Source organism: Equus caballus, chromosome 4 (assembly GCF_041296265.1).
Source record: "Equus caballus isolate H_3958 breed thoroughbred chromosome 4, TB-T2T, whole genome shotgun sequence".
NCBI lineage: Eukaryota > Metazoa > Chordata > Mammalia > Perissodactyla > Equidae > Equus > Equus caballus.
Genome location: NC_091687.1, coordinates 104,306,923 through 104,330,700, shown reverse-complemented (window position 1 = coordinate 104,330,700; position 23,778 = coordinate 104,306,923). Strand labels below are relative to the sequence as shown.

At 38.7% G+C, this 23,778-nt stretch overlaps 1 protein-coding gene and 1 long non-coding RNA gene across 2 annotated transcripts in view; one reads left to right on the top strand and one right to left on the bottom strand.

The window, feature by feature from the left end:
- The window catches only part of CNTNAP2 (contactin associated protein 2), a 1,879,249-nt gene that overhangs the window by 679,182 nt on the left and 1,176,289 nt on the right, over positions 1-23,778 (bottom strand). The gene's annotated exons all lie outside the window — the stretch shown is intronic.
- LOC138923838 (uncharacterized) overlaps positions 1-23,778 on the top strand; it is a 44,482-nt gene that overhangs the window by 15,467 nt on the left and 5,237 nt on the right. The window lies entirely within an intron of this gene.

Here is a 23,778-nt window from a genome sequence, read left to right as displayed (position 1 = left end):
TAAATATCTTACTCATTTTCATTAAAGAATAAATGCTGTCTGTTTGTTATCACATTAGGTACAAGGGAAAATGACAAAATACTGCTGTATTAGTTTCATATGCCTGCTATAACAAATAACCAAATTTTCAGTGGATTAAAACAACACAAATTTATTATCTTACAGTTCTGGAGATCAGCAGGTTGAAATGGATTTCACTGGGCTAAATTTAAGGTGTTGGTAGGGCTGTGTTCCTTCTGAACACTCTAGGGCAGAATCCCTTTCTTGCCTTTGCTAGCTTTCAGAGTTCACCCGCATCCTTGGTTCATCATCCCATGTCTCCATCTTTGAAGCCAGCTGTGACTGGTGGAGTCTTTCTCACACCCCACTTCGATTCTCTGCTTTCCTTGTCACCTCTCTCTATTTTAAGGAGAGTCATGATTACATCAGACCTACCCAGATAATCCAGGATAATCTCTTTACTTGAAGGTCCTTAACTTAACTAAAAAGTCTCTTTGCCATGTAACGTAACATATTCACAGTTTCCATGGGTGGTTAGAACACAGACAAATTTGGGTGGAGGGATTATTCTGCCTATCACACCTCTACAGAAATAATATGATTGCTCTACTTAAAGAACAAATTTTATTAAGCACCTAATGTACTCCCAGGATTCTTGATTAACAAAAGATGCCAACTCACAGGCAGAGGGAAGAGCAAAGGGTTTAAGAGCAAAGACGTGCAACAGGCCTAATGTGCTGGAAATAAAGCGAGGGCAGAACATAAAGGAGGAGCTAGCTACTCCCAAGGAGAAGGAGAACTCTCAACAGTATGAACTGGTGCAGAAAACAGGAACAGAACGAGGGTAGGGAAAATGGCAATACATTTGGCGAGGAGATTTGGGTGACTTTTTAAATATTTCAGGGTGGTGGTGTTTGTAGAAACCAGATTATAAGGAAAGGAACTCATCAGTGGAATTGGGTGGTGATGGCGCTATTACAGGAGTTTGAACCATGAAAGGAAAAAAGTAGAATAAAAATTGATAGAGATTGCTAAGTTCAAGTGTGGGAGTTTTTATTAGGATGTGTGAGACGGAGTCAATTTTTGTTTAATACGGTATTTCTGATTATCAAAAGAATTGTTACTCTTTAATGAATTTTGAAAAAGTTGTAAATAATAAAAAAAGAAAAGATAACCTCTTGCTTTCCTGCCTCCAGTAGTAAATTTGGGGGAGCTTGTATTTCATTCTCTTTTTGAATGCCAGCCCCTCTTACCGCCTTTCCAGACCACCTTCAAGGGAATGAGAAGTTAGTGTAAACTATCGGAATCCAGGACATATAATGGCCACTTTGCCTTAGGGTTGTCAGGGACTCGAGACCCATCTCACTCTCTGCCGCCACAAAATAAGTGCTAAATTCAAATTCCCAAGAACCTAAAAGTGACAACTCTGCCTGTGAACGCATCTGTATCTGCACCGGCTAGACTCTGATTTAAAACCAAACAGAAAGAAAAGACAGTATCTTATTTGATTGGCAAAAAAAAAAAAAAAAAAAAAAAAAGCTTTTCATTATTGTTTTATTTGTATTTTTTAACAGTTGGAAAATTTATTTTCAAATATACATTGGGGAGTTTCTTTTAATCTTTTGTGAGGTGTAAAGTTATGGATTTGCTCACTTATTTATTGTGAGCATTTTTATATTAACTTAAATTGGTTATAATATAAATCACGACTAAGATCTGTGTTTTTGTAATATTTGTCTTCCTTGTTTTTTGCCTTATAACCCTGAATATGTAGTTTTTGATGTATAAACATATTTTATGCTATCCAAATTATTAAAATTTTCCATTTAAAAATTGTTTTCATAGTTCTTAAGTGTATATTGTTATCCTCTATTTAGTGATTTGACACTAAAGGCCTTGAATACCATGCTAAGGAGTCTGTATTTATTCTGTAATGATAGGATAAAGAGTATAAAGTAACATAGTGACATTATTAGTTTTGTGTTTAAGAAATATCTCTTGGCAGCTGTGTAAACAATAGGCTATAAAAAGCTAATATCAACTAGAACACTATTGTAAGGGGTCATGGAAGATAGGATGGAGTTATAAGACATGACTCAGATAGAACAAAGGATTAAGATATAAAGGCAGGTCCCTGGGAACGGAGGGGGAAAAAACTGATCTGTGATTCTGTATCATGGCTTCAATTTTCACATACTCATTGATGATTCAAAAAGGAAACGGATATGAATTGGAAAGTGTCCCCCAAGAGATGCTGAAGTTCTAACCCCTAGTACCTAAGACAGCGTCCTCATCCGGAAATAAGGTATTTAGAGACGATTAAGATGAAGTCATTAGGGGAGGCCTTAATCCAACTTGATTTGTGTCCTTATAAAAAGGGGACTTTTGGACACAGAAACAGATGCCTACCAAGGGAAGACCATATAAAGACTCACGGAAAAGGCCAATTACAAGCTAAACAACACCTGAGGCTACCAGACGCTGGTAGGGGAGTACGGAACAGATTCTCCCTCTCAGGCCTCAGAAGGAACCAACCCTGCAGATACCTTGATTTTGCATTTCCAGCCTCTAAAACTGTGAGGCAATAAATTTCTGTTAAGTCACCCTGATTGTGGCACTTTGTGACAGCAGCCCTAGGAAACTAATACAGACATATAGCTGACAATTGATGGGGCCAAGCTCTCCTCCCCCGACCTCTGAGCTTTTCCAACTTTCTTTTTTCTAAATTATTTTGTTAAGATCATATTTGTTTATAACCTTGTATAAATTTCAGGTGTATATTAGTATATTTCAGCTTCTGTATAGACTGCATTGTGTACACCCCCAATCGTCTAGTTTTTATCCATCACCATATATACGTGCCCCTTTACCTCTTCCACTCTTCACCCAACCCCTTCCCCTCTGGTAAACACCAATCTCTTCTCCTTATATGTGTTTGTTTGTTTATCTTCCACATGATTGAAATCATACAGTATTTGTCTGTCACCCGTCAGAATGGCTATGATTAACAAGACAAGAAATGACAAGTGTTGCAGAGGATGTGGAGAAATGGGAACTCTCATACACTGCTAGTGGGAATGCAAACTGGTGCAGCCACTATAGAAAACAGCATGGAGATTTCTTAAACAATTAAGAATAGAACTACCATACGATCCAGCTATTCCACTTCTGGGTACTTATCCAAAGAACGTGAAATCATTAATTCAAAAAGATACACGCACTCCTATGTTCATGGCAACATTATTCACAATACCCAACTTTCTTGTAGGTGATATGGAGGAGGACTCTCCACCATGTTCTGCTACTTTACTTTTAAGAGAGAAATATGTTCCTGATAAGATAGTTACTTTTGGTCCATGTGTGCAAGGTCTTATGCTGTATGCTCTGAACAGTACAAAGCAACAGCTCTCTAGAGCTCTGTTGATGCTGATGAGCTAAGGAAGGCTCTCCTGGCCCTTTTCTACACCTCATGCTTTGAGAGAGGTAATTAAGCATGTGTACATCCTTCCTATTATTACCTTCTAAAGCATACAAACTGCTAGAAGTGGCCATGGATGAAATGTGTTAGAAAATTAATCTCAAGTCAAAAATGAACACATGCAGAAAGATTATCTTTGGAACATCATAGCCTATTCCTGATTGCACCGAAAGGGAAAAAGTTCAGGTCTAATGATTTGATATAAAATTGGAAAGAAGCATAAAATAAACTTTATAGTTCATTTGCTAATATATGCTGTAATGTGACATTTTGGGTATCAATAGTTTCTGAATGTCTTCACTTTCATGTCAGAGGGACCACATACTTACTACAGGCTTGCTATAGGGACCAAGTGACAAGATGTTAAAAAGGGAGGCTGGTTTCTGGAGACTCTATTCTTGAATTAATACAGAAGCCTTTTAATGGAAAACATGGATGTACCAGAAAAAGCAAAAGAGTAATTCTTAGCCCTTGAAAGGGGGTCGGGCATATTTGGGTTGGTGGTGTTCAGGATAGGATGGTCTCTGGGGCCTCTTTATTCTAATCTCTTTTAATCACTAAGCCACTTGCTGATCTAAAGCGTCTTTCAAAAATAAGCGTCCCTATTGGAAAGAGATATTTCTCATTTGAAATGATGAAGTTGACTTTCTGATCTCAATCAGGCTCTAGTGATTTTGGTTGGAAAACTAGTTTTCCCAGACTCTCATTATTCCTGTTAAGGTAACTCCTGAGGATTGTGCCCAGCCACGCTGGAAATCCAGGGAGGCAGCAATGGCCTTGAGACCTTCCCCTGCGAAAGCTCCTAATTCTAGGACTGTGCAATTATTTTTAATTAGCACAATGTAAGCCTCACAATACCTAAGTTCTCATTAACACTTGAATATTAACCTCATGTTTTCTGCCTCTTAGGATGTCGTTTTTAAAGCTTGACTGAATGCCCTGTGTAAATTACATTATTTCTCCTAGGAACTCTTGTCTCATTATTGGCACACAGCACATGGTGGTGCTAGAGAGCGTGGGTTTAAAAAAAAGATATTCTGCATACTAATATTACGTCGTGATCTTTCCATGAATGTAATTTCTGTATGAGATGTTATTCGCTATCGTCCTCTAATGGGTTCTTTCCCCTGTCCCAGTCTCAAGCGAAAGGGGTAATTTAGAAGAAAAATAAAAGACAAAGTTTTGACTTCCTGTTAATAAAACCATAGCTTACAGTTCTCTTACCTGACAAGTCCTTCAAAAAAAGTTTTGGAAATCGGAGTAAAATCTACATTTATTATTTCATTTCTACTCTCTCTTACCCACATCCATCCCATTTCTGCCTTTTGTCGGATTCTTCCCAAGTCCCTCCATTCTTTGTAGTAGCTCCAAGGTGCTCCATTAAGGAAAACAATAACCCAATACCTCTGCAATGCTAGTCACAAAACTACAACTCTTTGTCTCTGTATCATCATGACTTCCATATTCTATGGTGATGTCAATATCCATTCTTGATATTCTTTGAACTTCACTCCACAAAACATCAAATTGTCCTATTTTCATGACTCAATCTGGGCCAAGCTCTGCTTATATTTTCTTCATTATTACTTTCAGGTTATAGAAGAGAGAAAAAGAATGCTATAAAATCAAATGGGCACACTGCAGACTCATGCTTCCTCAATTTAATTGGTCTCTACCATAGAGCTAGCAACTCTGCATAAGACTTGCTTAGGTCCTTTAGAGGTTGTCTATTTTGTCTCTTGCTCCATTTACCTAATCCTCTATTCCCATTTCTAACGTTCTCACTCTCATTTTCACTGTGTTCCAGTAATGAGACTAAGAACATTGACTCAAGATGTGTTGGCGTCAGGGGCCGGCCCCGTGGCCAAGTGGTTAAGTTCGCGTGCTCCGCTGCGGTGGCCCAGGGTTTGGATCCTGGGCGTGGACATGGCACCGCTCGTCAGGCCAAGTTGAGGCGGTGTCCCATATGCCACAACTAGAAGGGCCTGCAAATAAGATATACAACTATGTACCAGGGGGGATTTGGGGAGATAAAGCAGAAAAAAAAAAAAAAAAAGATGTGTTGGCATCTATATTCCCCTCCTTCAATATAACTGCACTAAACAGGTCTTTTTCCCTTTCCTATTTCTAATTAGTTTGCTTATTTATTAATATCTACTAATGTTGTACTAGAAAAAGGGCTATGCCTTGTACAAGAAATTAAAAAATGAGTGAATCATAGATCCTGGCTCTGAGGAGTTTACTATCTAATACATGGGCAGACATATTGAGAGAGAAAATATGGTATAAGTTGCTAAGTGTTATATAAACAAAGTATCTGGACACTTTAGATAAGGGATTGGATAACCTGGTTTAGGACAGTCTGGAAGGGCTTCATTTGTGAAGTCACTTTAAGCTGAGTCTTAAAGGATGAGTAGATTGGCACGAAGAGGCTAAAAAGACCCTTCTTCACAGCTCCTTCCCAACACCATTATTCCATGCAACTCCTCAGATAACTTAACATAATCATTTTCTTGATTTTCCTATTAGCTCCATCTTCTCTGTCTGTTCAACTGCACTGATCTCCTCTATCTTAGATGATGGGGGAAAATAATATATGTTTCTTGCCCTCTAGTCCTGTTTATCAGTCAAACCTAGGGACCTTCTGCTTCTTCACCACTTACACCTTAAACCTCCTCAAGTCAGAAAGTTAACACTACTGTTTCACTTTCAAGAATGCCATGGATGTCAACCTTGACTTTTTATAAGTCCTCATTCCCCGTGATTTCAGGAGATTCAGTCACTGTTGGCTGTACCCTCCTCGAAATTCATTCTTCTCTAAGTTTCTGTGCCCTTGGACTTATCTGCCTGCTCCTGCCCCTCTAACCACTCCTTTCCTGTGTCCTGCACTGTCATTTTTCTGCTCCTGACCCATAGACAGAACTATTCTCTGAGAGCTTGTCCTCAATGCTCTCTCTGCCATCTGCACAGAGAGATTAGTTAACTTGTCTGAGATTGTTCACCTAGGAGAAGGCAGAGCCAGAATTGGAACACAGGAACTCTGGCTACAGAGTCCCTGTTCTTAATTATGCTGAATTGTTTATACTAATTTCATCATGGAAAAAGGTGTATTTTGTTCTTATTGTTGAAGGATAGCGTGCAGAAGAGTGAAGGAGTGTTTTACCGAGGAAAAGTCTCTTGAAGGAAGAGTAGATTTTTCTTATTTATGTCTGCGTGTGTATGTGTGTTGAGGAAAGAAAAATGGAGGAAGGAAATTCTCCAATTGTTTTTAGCTAAGCAAAACTCAGTTTAACAAAAAATCAAATCTGGCTCTGATTAGAAAGTGTTAATTCCTTTGCAAACTTCAGTCATTCTGAGTAAAGTTGTCCTGATAAATCAAATAATACAAGGATAACTATATCTTACACTATTTCAGAGCTTAAAAAATGTTTTATTATAGTTTAATTTAATGAATGAGGTAATACCACTGACTTTAAGTGCCAAATAATGCTGTTAGAATTTAATGGAAAAATAAACCGCTAAAAATATGAGCATTGAAACTTGAACAGGAAATAGATGGGCTGTTTTCCATAGCAGAAAACACTGTGTTTATAGTGTTATATTATCCAAGCCAAAAACAAACAAAATTACCTCCACACACACAAGTAAAGGTAGTAGGGAGGAATAATACGGTGGGAAGATGTCTGGACCAAGAGTCAGAGTTCCTATTTTGTGTCCTTGTTCTGTAAATTACTGTGCATATGATTTATACACTTTGTCACTTAACTTTTCTAAGTATGAATTTTCTCCTCTAAGGAATGAGGCATTTGATGGTATGATGGTCAAGTTTCATTTTGGCCAAGCACTCTATGATCTTAGTAGTTACGGAACATATGTCAAAAGGCCATAATAGCCTGGGTATCTTTGTTAAGCATTTATTATACCTTGTCTATTACTTAAAAATTGGTGTAGTGATTAAAATATTATTGATGATTTCAGAGCTCTTCTCTCAAAGTTAAAATGAGAGTTAAATATGGATAATCCATTAGAAAATAGACAACATTCATCAATGGACAAAAGTCGAGATTGTTTTGTTAAAACTGAAATAGCTACAGGACATTAACTTTAGATTTAGGATAAAGGACTTCCCTCCCAGTGTCTTTCTCCAAATTCTTTTGAGATGAGAGGATTATACACATTCAGGCTTTTAAAAAAATAACAGGACAGGTTTCTAAAGCACTAGACTATTATTGTGATTAAGTCTGACTTGCAAAACTTTCTTCCGCATGAGGTTCTGTTAAGGCCACCTCAGAAATAAATTATGGAGTTACTAGTCTTCAAAATAAGCCACATCAGTAGAGATTAAGTGGTCAGTAACTTCAGCATTCCTACATACAGCCAAGAAGCAAGGAAGTAAGGTTTTAAATATTCCAGAACCTTGAGTTATCTGCTACTAATCTAGGCACATTGAAACTGCTGCATTAAACTATTCACACTGTAACAGAAGCTTCTGTGGACTTATTCTGAGTTCATTGATCCTATTTTTAGCAGAAAGAAAAAGGGGGGGAAAAAGCATCATCATCGCCAAGTAGAATGGTTGACCATGATAATGATGTCATTATCCTTTTTGAGGGAGCTGAGCATGAGTGGAAGAAAGTCCATTAGGAGAATGGGCCATCAGGAGAAAGCTATATTAAGTTTGTTTTCTCATTTAAGAAGACAGGAAAACCTGTTAAACATTTTTGGATAAATCGTACTTATCTCAATGCATGAAAGAGCCACGTGACTCTTTTTTCTCTGTCCCCACCTAGCAGCACAGTACCCTGCACACAAGTCAGTCAATAAGAGCTCATTGAATATTTAAGTGCTGTGGAAAATATTTATTATGGAGAATATCTCATTGTCCAGTATTTCTAGATACATTAGTGATTTCTTACAGCATTATGGTGTGTCCTAAAGTATGCTTTTTTCTTTCTACCGAACAATTTCTTCACTTCTGCCTTTGTTAACTTACTTGCTATTTAATGTTTATGGGGTTGTTTGAGGAAGAGGTTAGTTTCAGTTGTGCTTGCCCAGCTCTTACCTTGACTGACATCATCCTTCCTTAGGGACCAGTAACTAAACAAATAGACATGACATTGCTGCCGGGTGCAGGTTCCATTCCCCACGCAAACCTCCTCCTTCCCCCTCAGCTCAGTTTGTGACTTTCTTCCACTCATGCTCAGCTCTCTTGAAAAGAAGAACCCACATGAAGAATAACCGACAAAAGCCAAATACAATTTCTCTATCAGAAAGTTCTGTCTATGATCAATATGTGTGATTTTTACCAGATGTTTATTGTGTTGAGTGGAAGAATAACGAGTTATGTTTTCCAAGGATCTGTAGTACTCATCTCTTATTATATAGTAAAGCTTCTAAATCCTCTACAAAAATTCTGTATTTTTCTCAGGAAATTTCCATAGAAGGAAAATTTTTATCAAATAATAATTTAATGATCAACACCCTAATAGAAATGGGACATTATAGAACACATGTACAAATAATTCAAATGTAATATGTGTGTTGTATAAATGTACATTTATACCTTATTACATTATACAATAATACATTTATATATTAAATGTACAAAGTTCTGATTTCATTGTGTAGATGATAAGAAATGAGGAAAGGAAAGAAAGAAATGGGGTGGATAATTAGTTCCTACATGCAGAGTATGTATTACTGATTCAGACACATCTTGCTTACAGCTCCACATTCCCTTGGTTCCAGCTATGGCTGGGGTGAGAGTTTATAGACATCAACCAGCAGAGAAGTCCAATGGGCAGATGACCATGGGAACCATTAGTATTACCGTATACCTCAAATATAGGATCCCTGTGTACTTGAAGCAATGGCTATAACCTGATCACTTCTGGGCTCCTCATGCCAGTGGACCTTCAAGCAGAGAAAGCTGTCATGCTGGTAGGGGTAATTGAGCTTGATTATGGTGAGGCCATGGGGCTGCTGCTCCACATTGGGGATAGGGAGAAGTATGTCTGGAACCTTGGGGATTGAATGCAGTGTCTATTGGTGCTTCTGTGTTCGCTGTTAATGGTGAATGGGCAACTGTAGTATCCATGTCTGGTCAAGGGCAAGGTAAGTAAGGACATAGACACCTTGGAGATGAAAGTCTGGGTCACTACATCAGGAAAGCAACCAGCTGACATACTGGCTGAGGATGAGGTGGAGGAAGCGATGAGTAATATCAACTATTGCTGTGGATTCAGCTGTAACAATAGAGATTCTAGTTTATTCCACAAATCTTTTGTGTTGAACCTTTGCAGAGATTGTTAGCAAGCACCTGAATATGACTTTGTGACAGACTGGACTTAATGGAAGGCATGAGTCAGTTTCAATTTTGGACTGTATCAGACATCTCTTGTATATCACTTTATGTTCCCTTGGTCCTACCTCTTATTCCAGCTACTCCTGCAGTGACTAATCCTTTGAGGCTTTGACCAGCTATTCACAGATACAACATCTGCCAAGCTCCTCTGACTTCTTGCCCTGAGGGCTCACTGATGCTGCAGAGCAGGGATATGCACAGAAACCCACTTGGCACTCATGCATGCATACCCTAGAAATGTGGCAAATTCAACGCTCTTGGGGCCACCCTTGACCAAAGGGGAATGGGAATCATTTTCATCCTTTTGTACTCCTGGGCAGAGAGTTCCACCACGTGTTTCATAAGGCTCCTCAAAATTCCCACTGGACTGAGCATCCATCTCACATAGCCATTGTCAAGTTGGTAACGCATGTTTGTATTGGTTTTTACTCTTTTCCCGCATCCTGGCTTCACACAAGCACCAAGAGTTTATATTCCTAATGATCTAACTACAAGAAGCCTTTGTCTCAGACTTTGCTTTAAGGAGAACACAGACTAAGAAATTATAACCCGCAAATGTGCAATCTTCTTTTTTTAATCCCCCAAAGATGGTGTTACAGTAATTAAATAAGCAGTTTTAGTTATGGGCTTGTCCCTCAGTGTCCACCTTCCCAGAAGCTTGGCTTTCATGTGTTCCACACTCAGCACATCTGACATAATGGAGGCACTTGATAAATAGGTTTTTAATGAGTGAATAAATGAGTAATAGAAATCATTAAGAAGCACTATGGAACTTAATTCTGTCCTAAAAAAATTAGGGGTGACTTTCTTTCCTCTTTCTTGCTGATCTTTACCATGCCAACAGAATCATTTGTACATAATTATTCAGTTACACACAGTGGTAGAATTTTACAGTAATGTTCCCCAATGAATCATTCTTCCCTCCATCCACACTCTTGCATAGTCACTCGCACTGATTCTGGGCCTGATCATGTGACTTGCTTTGGTAAAAGAGACATTCGCAAATGTGATACAAGCCTACACTTGCAAAGTTGGTGGTCATGTCTTCTCTTGCTTTTAAGTACACTCCTACTACAATGTGCAGAAACCTGGGCTAGCTTACTGGAGATACATGACCCTGAGGAGAGAAGGACTAACCATCTGACTGGTGAGGGAGGCCATAATAGCCCATCCAGCCCCAGGCGAGCTGCCATTTGACTGCACCTGCATGAGCTCCCCCAGGGGAGACTAGCAAAAGAACTATCCAGTGGAGCTTCTCCCGAATTGCTAACCTGTTAGAATAATGGGCAGATGAAATTGCTGCTGTTTGAAGTCATTAAGTTTTAGGGAGGTTTGTTAGGCTCCAGTAGACACTGACAGAGACAACTCACACGCTCAAAAACATGTTTTATTGTCTCTGATTGTTTTACCAGAATGGGATCATGCTATGTACATCCTAACTTATTCCACTATTGCCTGCCAATGGTGTTCATTTTGTTTCTAGTTTTTGCTAGTATCACCATACTGTAGTAAATATCACTGAAGTTTACCTGATTCCCAGTGGATAGATTTCTGGGTGAAGAGTTGGGGCTGATGGCATGAGGCACAGAAGGCATAGTGGTAAGGGCCCATGAGAGTTTTAAGGACCCAGGAAATATTTTAATCTTAATTTATTTTAAAATTAGAAGAAAAAATGAATAGGATAATAATGAATCCAGTCTGGGTTATATACATCTTTATATCAACACAGTCATAAAGTATATTTTATACACATTTACGTGTGTGTGTGTGTGTGTGTGTATTTTAGTACAGAAAAATGCCCCCAAAGGCAAAAGTTCCTAGGGCCCATGAAAATGATACTGTGGCCCTGAAAGATGGCTTGCATTTTTTTTTTATTTGAATAGATATTCCCATGTTGCTTTTTGAACGCCTGTAACAATTTCCATTTTTACCAGAAATGGATTAAGAGTATCCTTGTAACTTATTCATACGCACCAGTAGGTATCGTCACTCTTAATTGTGGGACCCTCTGATGATGGTAACTCATTGCTACTTAATTTGCACTTCTCTCACTACCACAGAGGTTGAAATTCTTTCCGGAAGTTTACTGGCCATGTACATGTGCTCTTCTCTAGACCTCCAAGTTATCATTCTTTGCAAAGTTTCTATTTATATGAACTGTTTGTATCTGTCATAACTGTTGCAAACGTTATTTGCCAATTGATTATTTGTCTGATGACATTATATGGTACATTCACCACTCACAAGTTTTGGAGTTTTATGTGTCCTAGATTGCCTGCCTTGGTCAAGATGTCACCCCAAAGCCTGTACATGTAATCTCCTAAATTTTCTCCTAGAATTTGCAACTTCTTATTTTCTTACATGTAAGTCTTCAATCCCTCTAAAATAAACATTAAATGGCATGAAGAATATTTAGAAATTATTTTTGTTTGAAACAGCTTCACATCTAAACTTTAAATAAATAATAATTATAATTGTTTCATTTACTTTCGTGGACCTGAAAAAGAAGACAGTATGCAGGACCGAATATAGAACAGGAAGAGAGGAAGTCGAGTAGCACCTTGGAGTTCTTTTCTAATGTAACAGGAGGGAATGGAGTTAAATCGTGTGTTTTTGGACCGGGTCTCGTGGAGTACTGAGGCTCAGGGGCTTCTGTGGAGACTTATATAAACCAGAGAGGGCTATTCCCCAAACAGAGAAGGTGTAAGCTTCATGCAAATTCTGACAATTACAAGTTTATCTTATGTATAAGATTTTGCCTATAATTCTATTTGAGGGGAAAAGCGTTTTGGAAAAGAAGTCTGAAAAATCCTGGATTAGATAATCTTTAGGTCTTTTGTTATTACATGATTTTAGAAAAGGAGGAGAATGTAAGAGGGGGAAAGAAGGCAAGTGGGGGGAAACTTCCATATTAATCTTCATAACAATGGTATAAGGTAGCTGTCATTATCCTCAGAGGCAGATCCAGGCTTTCTGGGGCCAGAAGATAATACATTTTGGAGGTTCTCTTTGAGAAAAGAGAAGACTCAGATACTAATGACAGTTTAGGGATGAATATGGTCAGTGGGAGGCATTCCTAGACCAGGATGCCAGCAATAACGTAACAATATCTGGAAATGATCGCAGACCACACAAATAAAGTCGCTCAGCCCAAATTTACTGTATCCCCAACTCAACTTCCCCTCAGTCACACACCAAAAATGCCCGAGGCTCCTCCAAGGTTCCCCAACATACAGTGGAGGAAAGCTGGAGGGAAAAGAAGACAGCAGCTGCCGTAGCTCATTGTAGTTAAGACGTCTACCTTTGTACATCTTACGTGAACGTATGGCCGTGGGAATGTACCCTACACAACAGAGGGACTCTGAAGCGTGAGCTCTCCTAGCTTCGGAGTGAATTCCCTCTGATTTTCCCCAGTTTACAAAAGAACAAACTAAGTCTCAGAAAGATTAAGAATTTACCAACGTCACACAGCCTGTCAGTAGGTGGGAGCCAGGACTCCAACACTTGCTCTGCTTTCACAAGTTTGTGACTTCTGCGGTCCACCGCAAACTCCTACTGTCCTGTCTGCTTTTGGGGTGCTATTTACCTTAGAATAGTTCAAATGTCTCCCTGAACAAATTCTTCACTTAAAAAAAGAGAAGAAAAAAGGGAAAAGATATTTATCTACTTTAAATGGTGAAGTGTGTGGTAGGTGGGAAAGCACTCAAATGATAAATGAGAGTTTAGATATTATAGTGTCGGGCTGTAGCCATTGTGCTAAGGAATTCTAATTAGACATCACTTGTGTGGTAAGGCTATTTCCAAAACCAACAGATCTGTGGGAAAAACAGCTCCATAGTCATTTTTTTGCTTTTTTTCACTGTTAGGATTTCAAAACACAGATGGAGCTAAGCTACATGAAATTCTGAAAAAGGTTTGTGAGGAGATGCTGTGAGGCTGGCTTTCATAGGCATGTTCATTATCAGGCCAAACTATGTGATCCTGCTTGGTTTTTCTATTACCCAGTCAGTTGCCAGATGATCTCATCTAATTAAGTGATGAGGTGAGATAAATTATATAGAGTATCTAGGATCATTCCGTTTCTTTTCCCTTGGCGAACACAGAAAGGCCAAACTCATTTTAACCATTAAACATAATATGGATAGGACAGAAAATATTCTTTTAAAAAGTTCTATGCATTCCAAGAGCAAACAGAAATATATTGAGTGTAACTAAAGTTTTGAATAATTCATGCTCTGCTCAACTTACCTTACTGCACACAATTGAAAATTGGCTATATTGATTTCTTGCCCAATATACTGTGAAACCTCATTTATCTGACATCATTTGGGAATGAGCTGTTCACAGAACTATAGAATTTTAGAGTTTGACAAGACCTTGGAGTCATCTAATCTATCTCCCTCATTGTAAATAATTATAATAATGATAAAAACAGCCACTTGAGCTCTTATTGTGCATCGTATTCTTTGTTGAGTGTTTTGCAAGCAAAATGCCATTTGTTTTTCTTAGTACTCCTATAAAGTATGTATTATTCTTTCCATTTTACAAATAAGGAAACTGAGGCTCAGGGAGATTAAAACAATTGAAGCCTACATAGCTTGAAAGTTATGGAGCCAGAATTGAATGTAGTCCATGGCCTCTGTTCTTAGCCATTATATGATGCTAGCTCTGAGTCAAATATGTCATACGTCTTACTCACCCAAAGTCACTCATTTTTTTAGTATCAATTACTAGACCAGAATTTGGGTCTCGTCACTGTATTATCACATTCCCTCTATATCATACAGACTTCTGACATAACTGGATCTTTAACATAAATGAACTATTTTCCTTCCTTTAAGCACTAAAACTCATTTTACTTTAAACATTTTCAGTGAAAATCATTCCAAAAGTTATCGCACCGTTTTCCGCCTGCTTAACCATACTACATTAAATATAATTGCCATTTCTTGCTGACTCAGCCTTCATAACTACCTCCATCAATCACTGGATTATGCTGTAACAACATGATACCCTCACCAAATGATCCCAGAGAACTTTGTTTCATTGACTTGCTGCTTCTCCTTTCTATAAGCTGTGGATCCTTACTGTATTATTACTTGGGATATCATGCTGCTATTATGAAAATTCTAAGTGCACTTCTTGTCCAGACACACAAAATAAAATTACTTTTAATATGTTAGGGGTTGAGAAGCAATACAGGCAAGCCTGTTTATATTGGGTGTTTGAAAACGAAACAAAACAAATCTGATTGTAGGTTTAGAATCGTCTTCCTCTAGGAGGTATTAAGCTGCGTTCAGAGGGATAAAGTGGAGATGGCCAGGAGAGGCCAAGGAAAGGGCTGTAAAAGCAAAAGCAAAGCCATAGGATGTGCAAAGGCTCAGAGGCCACCCTGTGATGCTCTGCAGCGCCTGAAAGGCACTCAGAGCGACTGGAGTCCAGAGTTCAAGACGAGCAGTATGAGGAGTTGAGACTAGAGATGATCGGGGGCCAGGTCTTCCAAAAACAGCTGCTTTAACTTAAGGGCCCTGACTCAGTCTGAGTAAGGAGGAGTATTTGAAGGAGTTTAAAGAAGAAGGCAGTGATGGTCAAGTTGCACTGAGAATTCCCTTTGGCTTTGATAGGAAGATTGGAAGCAAGAGAGCAAACAGTGGAGTCAGGAAGACTAGTTATAAGGCCATGGTATGGGTTTTTTTTTAAAAGACGTTATTCATTTTTTTTTTAAAGATTGGCACCTGAGCTAACATCTGTTGCCAATCTTCTTTTTCTTTCTTCTTATTTTCCCCAAAGCCCCCCAGTACGTAGTTGTATATTCTAGTTGTGGGTCCTTCTGGTTGTGCTATGTGGGACACCGCCTCAGCGTGGCTTGATGAGTGGTGCCATGTCCGCGCCCAGGATCTGAACTGGTAAACCCTGGGCTGCCAAAGCAGAGAGTGTGAACTTAACCACTCGGCCACAGGGCAGGCCCCCATGGCATGGTTTTGAAATAAAAATTCTCTCAGTAGAAATCAGTATCCTCATTTCTGTAATGAGAAGGGAGAAATGGACAATCCCTGAACTCTCCTCCAGCTCTAAAACTCTGTAATTCTGTGAGTCTCTGGTTTATGACTAGTCCCTAAAACAGGGCCAATGCTATACAAAGAAGTAAAAGTTTTTGACTTGGTTTAGTGATCTTAATTTCTAGTTGATTGCTGAGGAAAATTGATATTGTCACTACACTAGAGTCACAAAGCAACTGTGGGTGGCTCTTAAGGCTGTTCTGACATTTGATTTACTTTCCTGGTCTGTACAAATGTAAAGATTTACGATGACAGGCATAAAACACATCAGCATTCGTCATTCAATTTCTTTAGTCATCCAGTAATCGTCTGAGATTATCCTAGTGGTTTCTCAACAGGGTGCTAGAGATTGGGCAGTGCCGTTGTAAGTCCCGGACTCCGAGGCCGGAATAGTTTCACTCTTGGCTGGCCAATGCTGATGTATAAGATGGATTCATCACTTACCCAGTAGTGTCTTGGTTCCCCTATCTGTAGAATGCAGGTGGTAATTTCACCTCTCATAGAGTTTTGTGAGGGGTGAACATTTAGAGAGTCTTGTACTTATTGAGTTCTGTATAAGTACCAGCTGTTATTAAGTTAGTTATCATCTCCCTGAGGACCATTACTCTGAAGATGAACACGATGTGTAGAGTGCTAAAGACGCACGGGAATTTAGTTTACACTTCTTGATGTGTGTGTTTAAGTATATTTTTTCTTTGAAGTAATTAAAGTGTATATTGGCTTATCTATTCAGACCTAATTTATAATCATTCTTAAGTCAGAGGGAACATCCTAGGTAACCTAAAATCAACGTTAAGCACAAACTTCACATCATTCAGTCTCTGTTCTATTGAGAGACAGCTCACTGTCTGGAAGAAAACAGTCTAGTTTTAAAGAGTTCTAATCGTTCCAAACTTCTTCCTTACATTGAGCTGAAATCAGACCCCTGTAACTCATTACCACCAATCCGAATTCTTCCCTTTGGTTACTCAGAAAAAGCCAAATACTCCTTTCACATGATATGGCCTATTTTCAATTTAATTGCAGATTCTTTGAAATTAGGTTAAGATTTAATCCTCATTAAAACAAATGGAGTTCTTAAATGCTTTGAATATCAGTTACTTGTAAGCAGGACTAACCCTAAGGAAACTTGCAAAGTAGCTCTCAATTACCTCCTATTATCCCATAATACCCCTCCAGGGCATCCCTCCACAGGTGGGATATTTTTCTCCCAAGCACTTCTTTCCTTCTTCCCATATTAACACCTCTAGCCCCCAATAAATCTCTAATTAGCTCTTCACTCAGTTCTTTGGTAGTTATCACAGAGATGAGAGATCTGATAAACTGATTCATATCATGATGTGAACAGCCCCAGACAATTTTCCTTGGGCCTTTTTTAGAAGGTTAAAAGGCTGTGTTTGGTAGGCAAAATATTCTTGCTTACCACTAGTAAATCTCACCACTGGGGCACGCAGCTGAAGGGGAGTATTCACAGGTCAGTGCGCTCTCAGCTACCCCCAGAGCACACCGCTAAGGCCGACTGCAAGGGCCCTAACTGTGAGGGCTCCAGGCTTTAGGACCCGAGCCCAGGCTGATAGTCGTGGGCGAGTCAGGGGAGCTTGGGAAGAATGAACGTGAATCCACGAGTGATCTTCTTTTGTCATATTCTATTGTGAATTCACCAACTGGAAAGGAAGATGGATGTTTACAGAGGATAATCGGAGAAGGAAAAAAGTACATTTCCTTCATTAAACTGTGAAGACTTCAGCTGATGAAACTAAGCAGGGAAAGTGTTAAAATATCTAGGACAAAAACTGCCATAAAGATGGTATCAGGCCTTTCGGTTGAGGATTATTGAATTTGTTTTTACTCTATTTTCCCCTGAAAAAGTCAAAATGCAGTCTTCTCTATGAAAATTTCAAAGATAGGAAGGCGATTTTTTTTTTCTTCTGACTTATTAACAGGGCTGCTATCCTGTTGGAGACAGGTGTAAATAGTCTGAAAAAGATGTGCCCTTCAAACGTCTGCTACAGTGACATTCTCGTTGGCCAACAAGCCCTTTTTCTTCAGCATTCTGGAAGCACTGCTTCACCTTTCGGCTGCCTTGATTTTGATTTTCTTACACTGATCATTGTTTAGTCTCTTTTGCCTTAAATTTGACTTCACTATTTTGAGCTGTTTGTTGAAAGGTCTTAAAGGGCTCATGTAAATATTAGTCCAGAAAATCAGAATCAAAGAATAATCACTAACTCCCTCCCTGGGAGATTTATAGAGGTCTGTGAGTGAAGTCTTGAAATTTATATCCAAAGGAATAATGAAAGAAATAGAAAAATATATATATTCAAGAAATTTTTTGCTAAAATAGTCCTTCCTTGGGGCCAGCCCAGTGGCATCATGTTTAAGTGTGTGCACTCCACCTCAACAGCCAGAGTTTGTGAGTTCAGATCCCAGGCACGGACCTAGCACCACTTGTCAAGCCACGCTGTGGTGGCATCCCACACAAATAGAGGAAGATCGGCACTGACGTTAGCTCAGTGAAAATCTTCCTCAACAACAACAACAAAAAGGCCTTCCTCTCAGCCTATTTTATATAGGATCCATTTGCAGAGTCAAAGAATAAACTCCTAAGTCCAGCCTTTGAATCTCTGGACTCCTGGAAAATTGAAAACATATTATAAGAGGTGCATACATTTCTGTGAAAACATTTAAAGTTTTTAATTTTTAATTTTAATTGAATGAAAATCCCTCGAGACCTGGATTGTCACCTTATAATTAAGTAGCACCTGCATTATGTTTGCATTGGAGATTTCTTTAGTGCAAAGCTGCAACGGTCATAGGCTCATTAAAAAAATCGCAGAAGTGGCCTTAATAGACAAGTAAGGTCATGTTATGGCATTTTCTGGAGAACCTGTTTGATAGTAGTCATTACCACATTTATATTGAGAATAGATACCTTGCTTTGGTGAAACATCATGTTGCAGGAAATTGTCATCAATCATTTTGGAATTAGTTTTGTCATTGGGTTTATATTTAATTTTTAAATTTGTTTTCTTTTATGATTTTATAAGAGCTATAAGCATAAAACCTCCTTCATAGATTTTTGCTTGTGAATGCTTAAGTAATAGAATAATCAACAAAATTTAATTCACTACTGTGGGTATTTACTTATTTGAAAATATATATATATATTTATTTATTTGCTGGAAAAATACTAGTAGAGAGTTTGAAAGTCTGAGGCCACCTATTAGAAAGGCTGTAACTGTGTTTCCCACATGGCATTCAAGGCTGGCCTAGAACCTCTATGGTTCTCCCAAGTTTGGGAGCCTCTGATCCACAGTGCTAAGCAGCGTGCTGTGAAAGATCAGCAAAGGGAACTATCAGTGTGGGCTGGGTTTTGAATGGAACAAGGCGTGAAGAAAATGGGTAGATCTTAATAAAAGGGCTGGATTTTAAAAAGTAGGGAAGAAAAGATGGAAGAGTATGACTTCTTGGATGTGTGGACAGAGTCCTGGTATGTAAAGGGGACTTTTATGGGACTTTAGAAAGGATGACATGGTGGGAGGGGAGGTCTAATGTCTAGGAAGAGGTTATAGGTAGTTGCCATATTCAAGGCCTGGGAGGGAGCAGTAAGCAGTGTGAGTCACTGCTAATCTTGGAAAGGAAAGAGACTGGATCAGGCTGTGGTTCAGGAACTTTAGCCTACTGGCAGAGAAGGCATTAGAGATGGTGTCCAGGCAGAGAACACTGTCCTGTTGGAAGAGCATGAGCTCATGGGTTAGGAAGTGGTATCCTGTTTGATTTTCTTCCTAAGGCAGGTTAGAATTCTATTTACTTGATTATTTTGGTTCTCTCCAACTAGAAATTAAGTTCCATGAAAGCAGCGACCTTATATTTATTCACTGCTGCATTCCCAGGACCCTGTGCATGGTAGATGCTCCATAAATATTCGTTGAATGAATAAGTAAATGAAAATACACATGAATTTATATGGATGAAGAACAGATTATAAACACATTTCAAAGAAAGAATCGATTTAAAAAATGCTAGGAAAAGAAACGTGAAATTTCAGTCTAATCTTGTAAACCTAGGAAAATGTAATAATCTAAAAGTTAGGTAGCCTTGTTCCTGCCTAAATGAGTCATGTAAATGTTCAGATTTTCAAAGGTCTGCCCTCTGCTACTGAGATGAGTGTGTGTGGATTTCCCTCTTCCTGTCTGTCTACACCCTCCTTTATATGAAGGTCTCTGATCAAGGCTACGGGGACTCCTCTTGATATATTAAAGGGGAAGGTAAGGGAATTTAGGAAATCCTTTCTTTCTTGGCAAGGTCTGTCTGTAAGCTTGTTACAGTATATTGCTGGAGAGTGGGAGATTTGCTGACAGAGAGTGAATATTACTAACCTGCTCTGGCTATTTGCATTCTTACTGTAACCCTCTCAGTCCTCACCACCTCCCTCTGCCCCATGCACAGACCGATGCTTTGGGCTAACTGGGGAGAAGGTCCTACACAGAGACTCCATGGACCAAAGCACATTAAGATGTTTCAGAAAGTTTTCCCTTCATCACATACTCCTAAGATTAGAACTTTAAGGGCAAGATAAACCCTTTATTCATGCAGAAGTGAGAACACTAAAGAAACTGAATAATAATCTCATAGCAGTTATTTTGGATTTGAAGAATTTTTCATTTCTTCTTCCCTTTAGAAATGGTAGAATATTAAAATTGGAGGACACCTTAGTCTTTGAGATTATCCTGTCCAGCTACTCATTTTATGGTTGAGGAAACAAAAGCCCAAAGGCAGCAGGTGGCCTGCGGAAGGCCAGCCAGTCACTCCAGACTGAAGCTCAGGCTTCCAACTCTATCTTCCAGCTATAAATATTTGTCCACTGTGACTTTTAATTTCTACTTTTTAATTAGTTGATTTTAACACAGCTCCAGGCTAAGTGTTGTCATCAGATCTTTATCTCTCAATGACTTGCTGGTGCCACTGGAGTTTATGTAACTGAGGAGAAATCTTCATTCATAGTCTGTGTCTGAAAGCTTGGAAAACCCACTTCCATGTAAGGAAGAGGAAAGTAGCAGAAGGAATCTTGAAAAGGCACTCAACATATTTCAGGGTGAGGATGACAGCTAAACTCTTATCACAAATGAGCCTCACCTTGGCTGTGAGTGTCAAGTAAATTATCACTTGTTATCGCTGCCCTTTGAAATTTTGATTCCTGGTTCTTTCTCCACCTGGAAGCAACTTCTTCGTGCTTTAAACTTTACGAGTTTTATCATTGAAATAAAGGTCTAATTTTTATGCAATTCACAAGTTTTGCATACCTGAAAAAGACTCAGGTTTCAATAATTTTCTTGGGAACTGTCAAGCTGGCAGTCCTTTACAAAACCATCAGCCTGAAAGTCCCTCTGGCATTCAGAATAGTATGACTGTCCTATTTTGTTCTTTGAAATACTACTGGTTCATTCCTCTGTACCCAAAGGAGGCTTGGGCCGATGAAATTGAGCTCTCTCTTCTTAGCCGATAAAATTCTAAATGGTACCATACCAACTGATTTAAATAAAAATTTCCATTATTATTCAGTCTTGTAGGCTCATACCAAGTTTTCTCAACCTCAGGACCATTGACATTTTGGGCTGGAAAATTCTTTGTCATGGGGCTGTCCTGTGCTTAGAAGGGTGTTTGTCAGAATCATTGGCCTCCACGTGCCAGATGCCAGCAGCACCCCCTTCCCAAATGTGACAATCATGAATGTCTCCAGAGATTGCCAAATGTCCCCTGGGGGTCAAAATCACCCCTAGTTGAGAACCAGTGCCCTACATGATGCCTAAAAGTCAGGTTGCACCTCCAAGTTGATGAAGAATTGTGTAAGTCCATAAACTGGAAAGTTAAGGGCAACACTGGTCTCTTTAAACCACCGAACAGCCGGCTAATGTAATACTCGTGCTATTAAGTTCTCTGAACCTCCATTTCTTCGTCGGTAAATGATGATAAAAATGAAAGAGTATAACGCTAGTTATACCAGTCTCAAACTAGTATTAATAGTTAGCACACCGTGTAACTGTATGCACAGTAAATATTAACTATTACTACTCGTCCAACTGAACCAATACAATCATGACTACAATTAGAACTTCTTCCCAGTTCAGAAGCGCCTCCTTTCCCTGCTATCACTGAGGGAATGGGTAAAGGTTAAGTGACTTTAAAAACTAATAATTAAAGCTTATTCCTTTAAGCATGAAGATTAAAAATGTTGTCTCCTTTTAGACTTATCAGCAGACCTTAAAAGATTTAATTCAATTTTATAAGTATTTTATTTTTCTCTTATTTCTGCATCACTAAAATCCACGTACAATGAGTATTTGTCCCTTCAGTTCATTCTTCTCTCTCATTTTCACTAAGTTCAACATCCCCAAACAACCTGGGCTCTAGCTATGGCTTTGTTGTTACTGTCTATGTGATCTTGGACAATCGCTTAAGCTCTTTTGGCCTAAGTTTCCTAGTCAGTAAAATAAAAGTGATACTTTTTTGTCTCCCAGAGTTCTTATGAGAAACAAATAAGATGGTGTATGAGAAACCGCTTTAGGCATTCTAGTACTTAATACAAAAGTACAATACTGTTATTGTCATCACCACCATCCCCATTATCATCAACAATACCTTGAACATTCTGAATACCATTCTGGACCTTCCTTGAAGAAGTAGGTTAACACTGACAGGCAGGGAGCTAGCTAAACTCTTATCAGCCAGGGACCTTCATCCACCGGATGAGTCCTACAGTTTCCTAGCAATTGGAATAATTTTTCTGTGTTTGTCAACGTAATGGAACACTATGCAAATAGTCATAAAAAACTTTTTAGCCAGCATACATCATTTTGTGCTCTGTAGACAGCAGGTAAACTTATGTCCTCCTTGAAACCTGTAATAATAAATTTGCCAACACATTAAAGTTTTTATTTTATGGATGCTGTAGCCCTAATATGTGAAAAATATACAAATATATTTTGCTTTTGTTTTTATTAAAGCTTGACTCCCTTGATTCTCTGGGCTTTAATTTGGAAGAAGTTGGTAACATCACCATAACAGCTCAATTTCAAAAAACATTGTTACTCTGCTCTGGGAATACCTGTGATGGGAACAGTTGTATGAAAAAGTCACAATGTTATGTTGTAGCCTCATGATTGTATCCACGAGGGCTGAGACCTTGTCTCTGGTGTCAACTGCTTTTTCATAATGTGTGGCCCAGCGTCTATGATACATAGTAATATGAATGAATGAATGAGTAAATGAACAACGGGAGGAAAGAAGGAAGTAAAGACGAGATGAAGCGGGGCGGGAGGAAGAATTCTGTGTTAATGTTCACTTTGAAAAGCCAAAATGGATCACCAGAAAAATATGTAAATATTAGCGAAATATATTTCCTTATTTTTATTTGCATTGGGAAAGAAAACGCTGACCTTTTCACTGAGAACCATGTCCATAAAAACAGTTCAAATTCTCCAGTATCACTTTTCAAGATATAGTGCCATTAAACTCAGAATCTATAAAAATCTCAATAGTGTAATGTAGAAGATGCTGATATACTCATATTTTTCCACACTCTTTGATTCTAAAATGGACACTGTTCTTTTTCCTTTTAAGATTAGCATAACTTTCTTACGCATTATTCCATTTCCTATTTTAAAGGACAGTTTCAGACCTGTGGCCTTGCTCTCTTCTTCTGCTTATCTAATAGCTTCCAGATGGCTACTGTATTATATGGGATGTTTCGGGCTCATCTAATGTGTCATTAATAAAAGCACAGAAGATAGTCCTGTTTGCCCCTCCATTTGGTTATTTGGTAGAATGTTGATCTGTTCTGGTTGGTATTGGAGTGGATTTACATATGGAGTTAACGC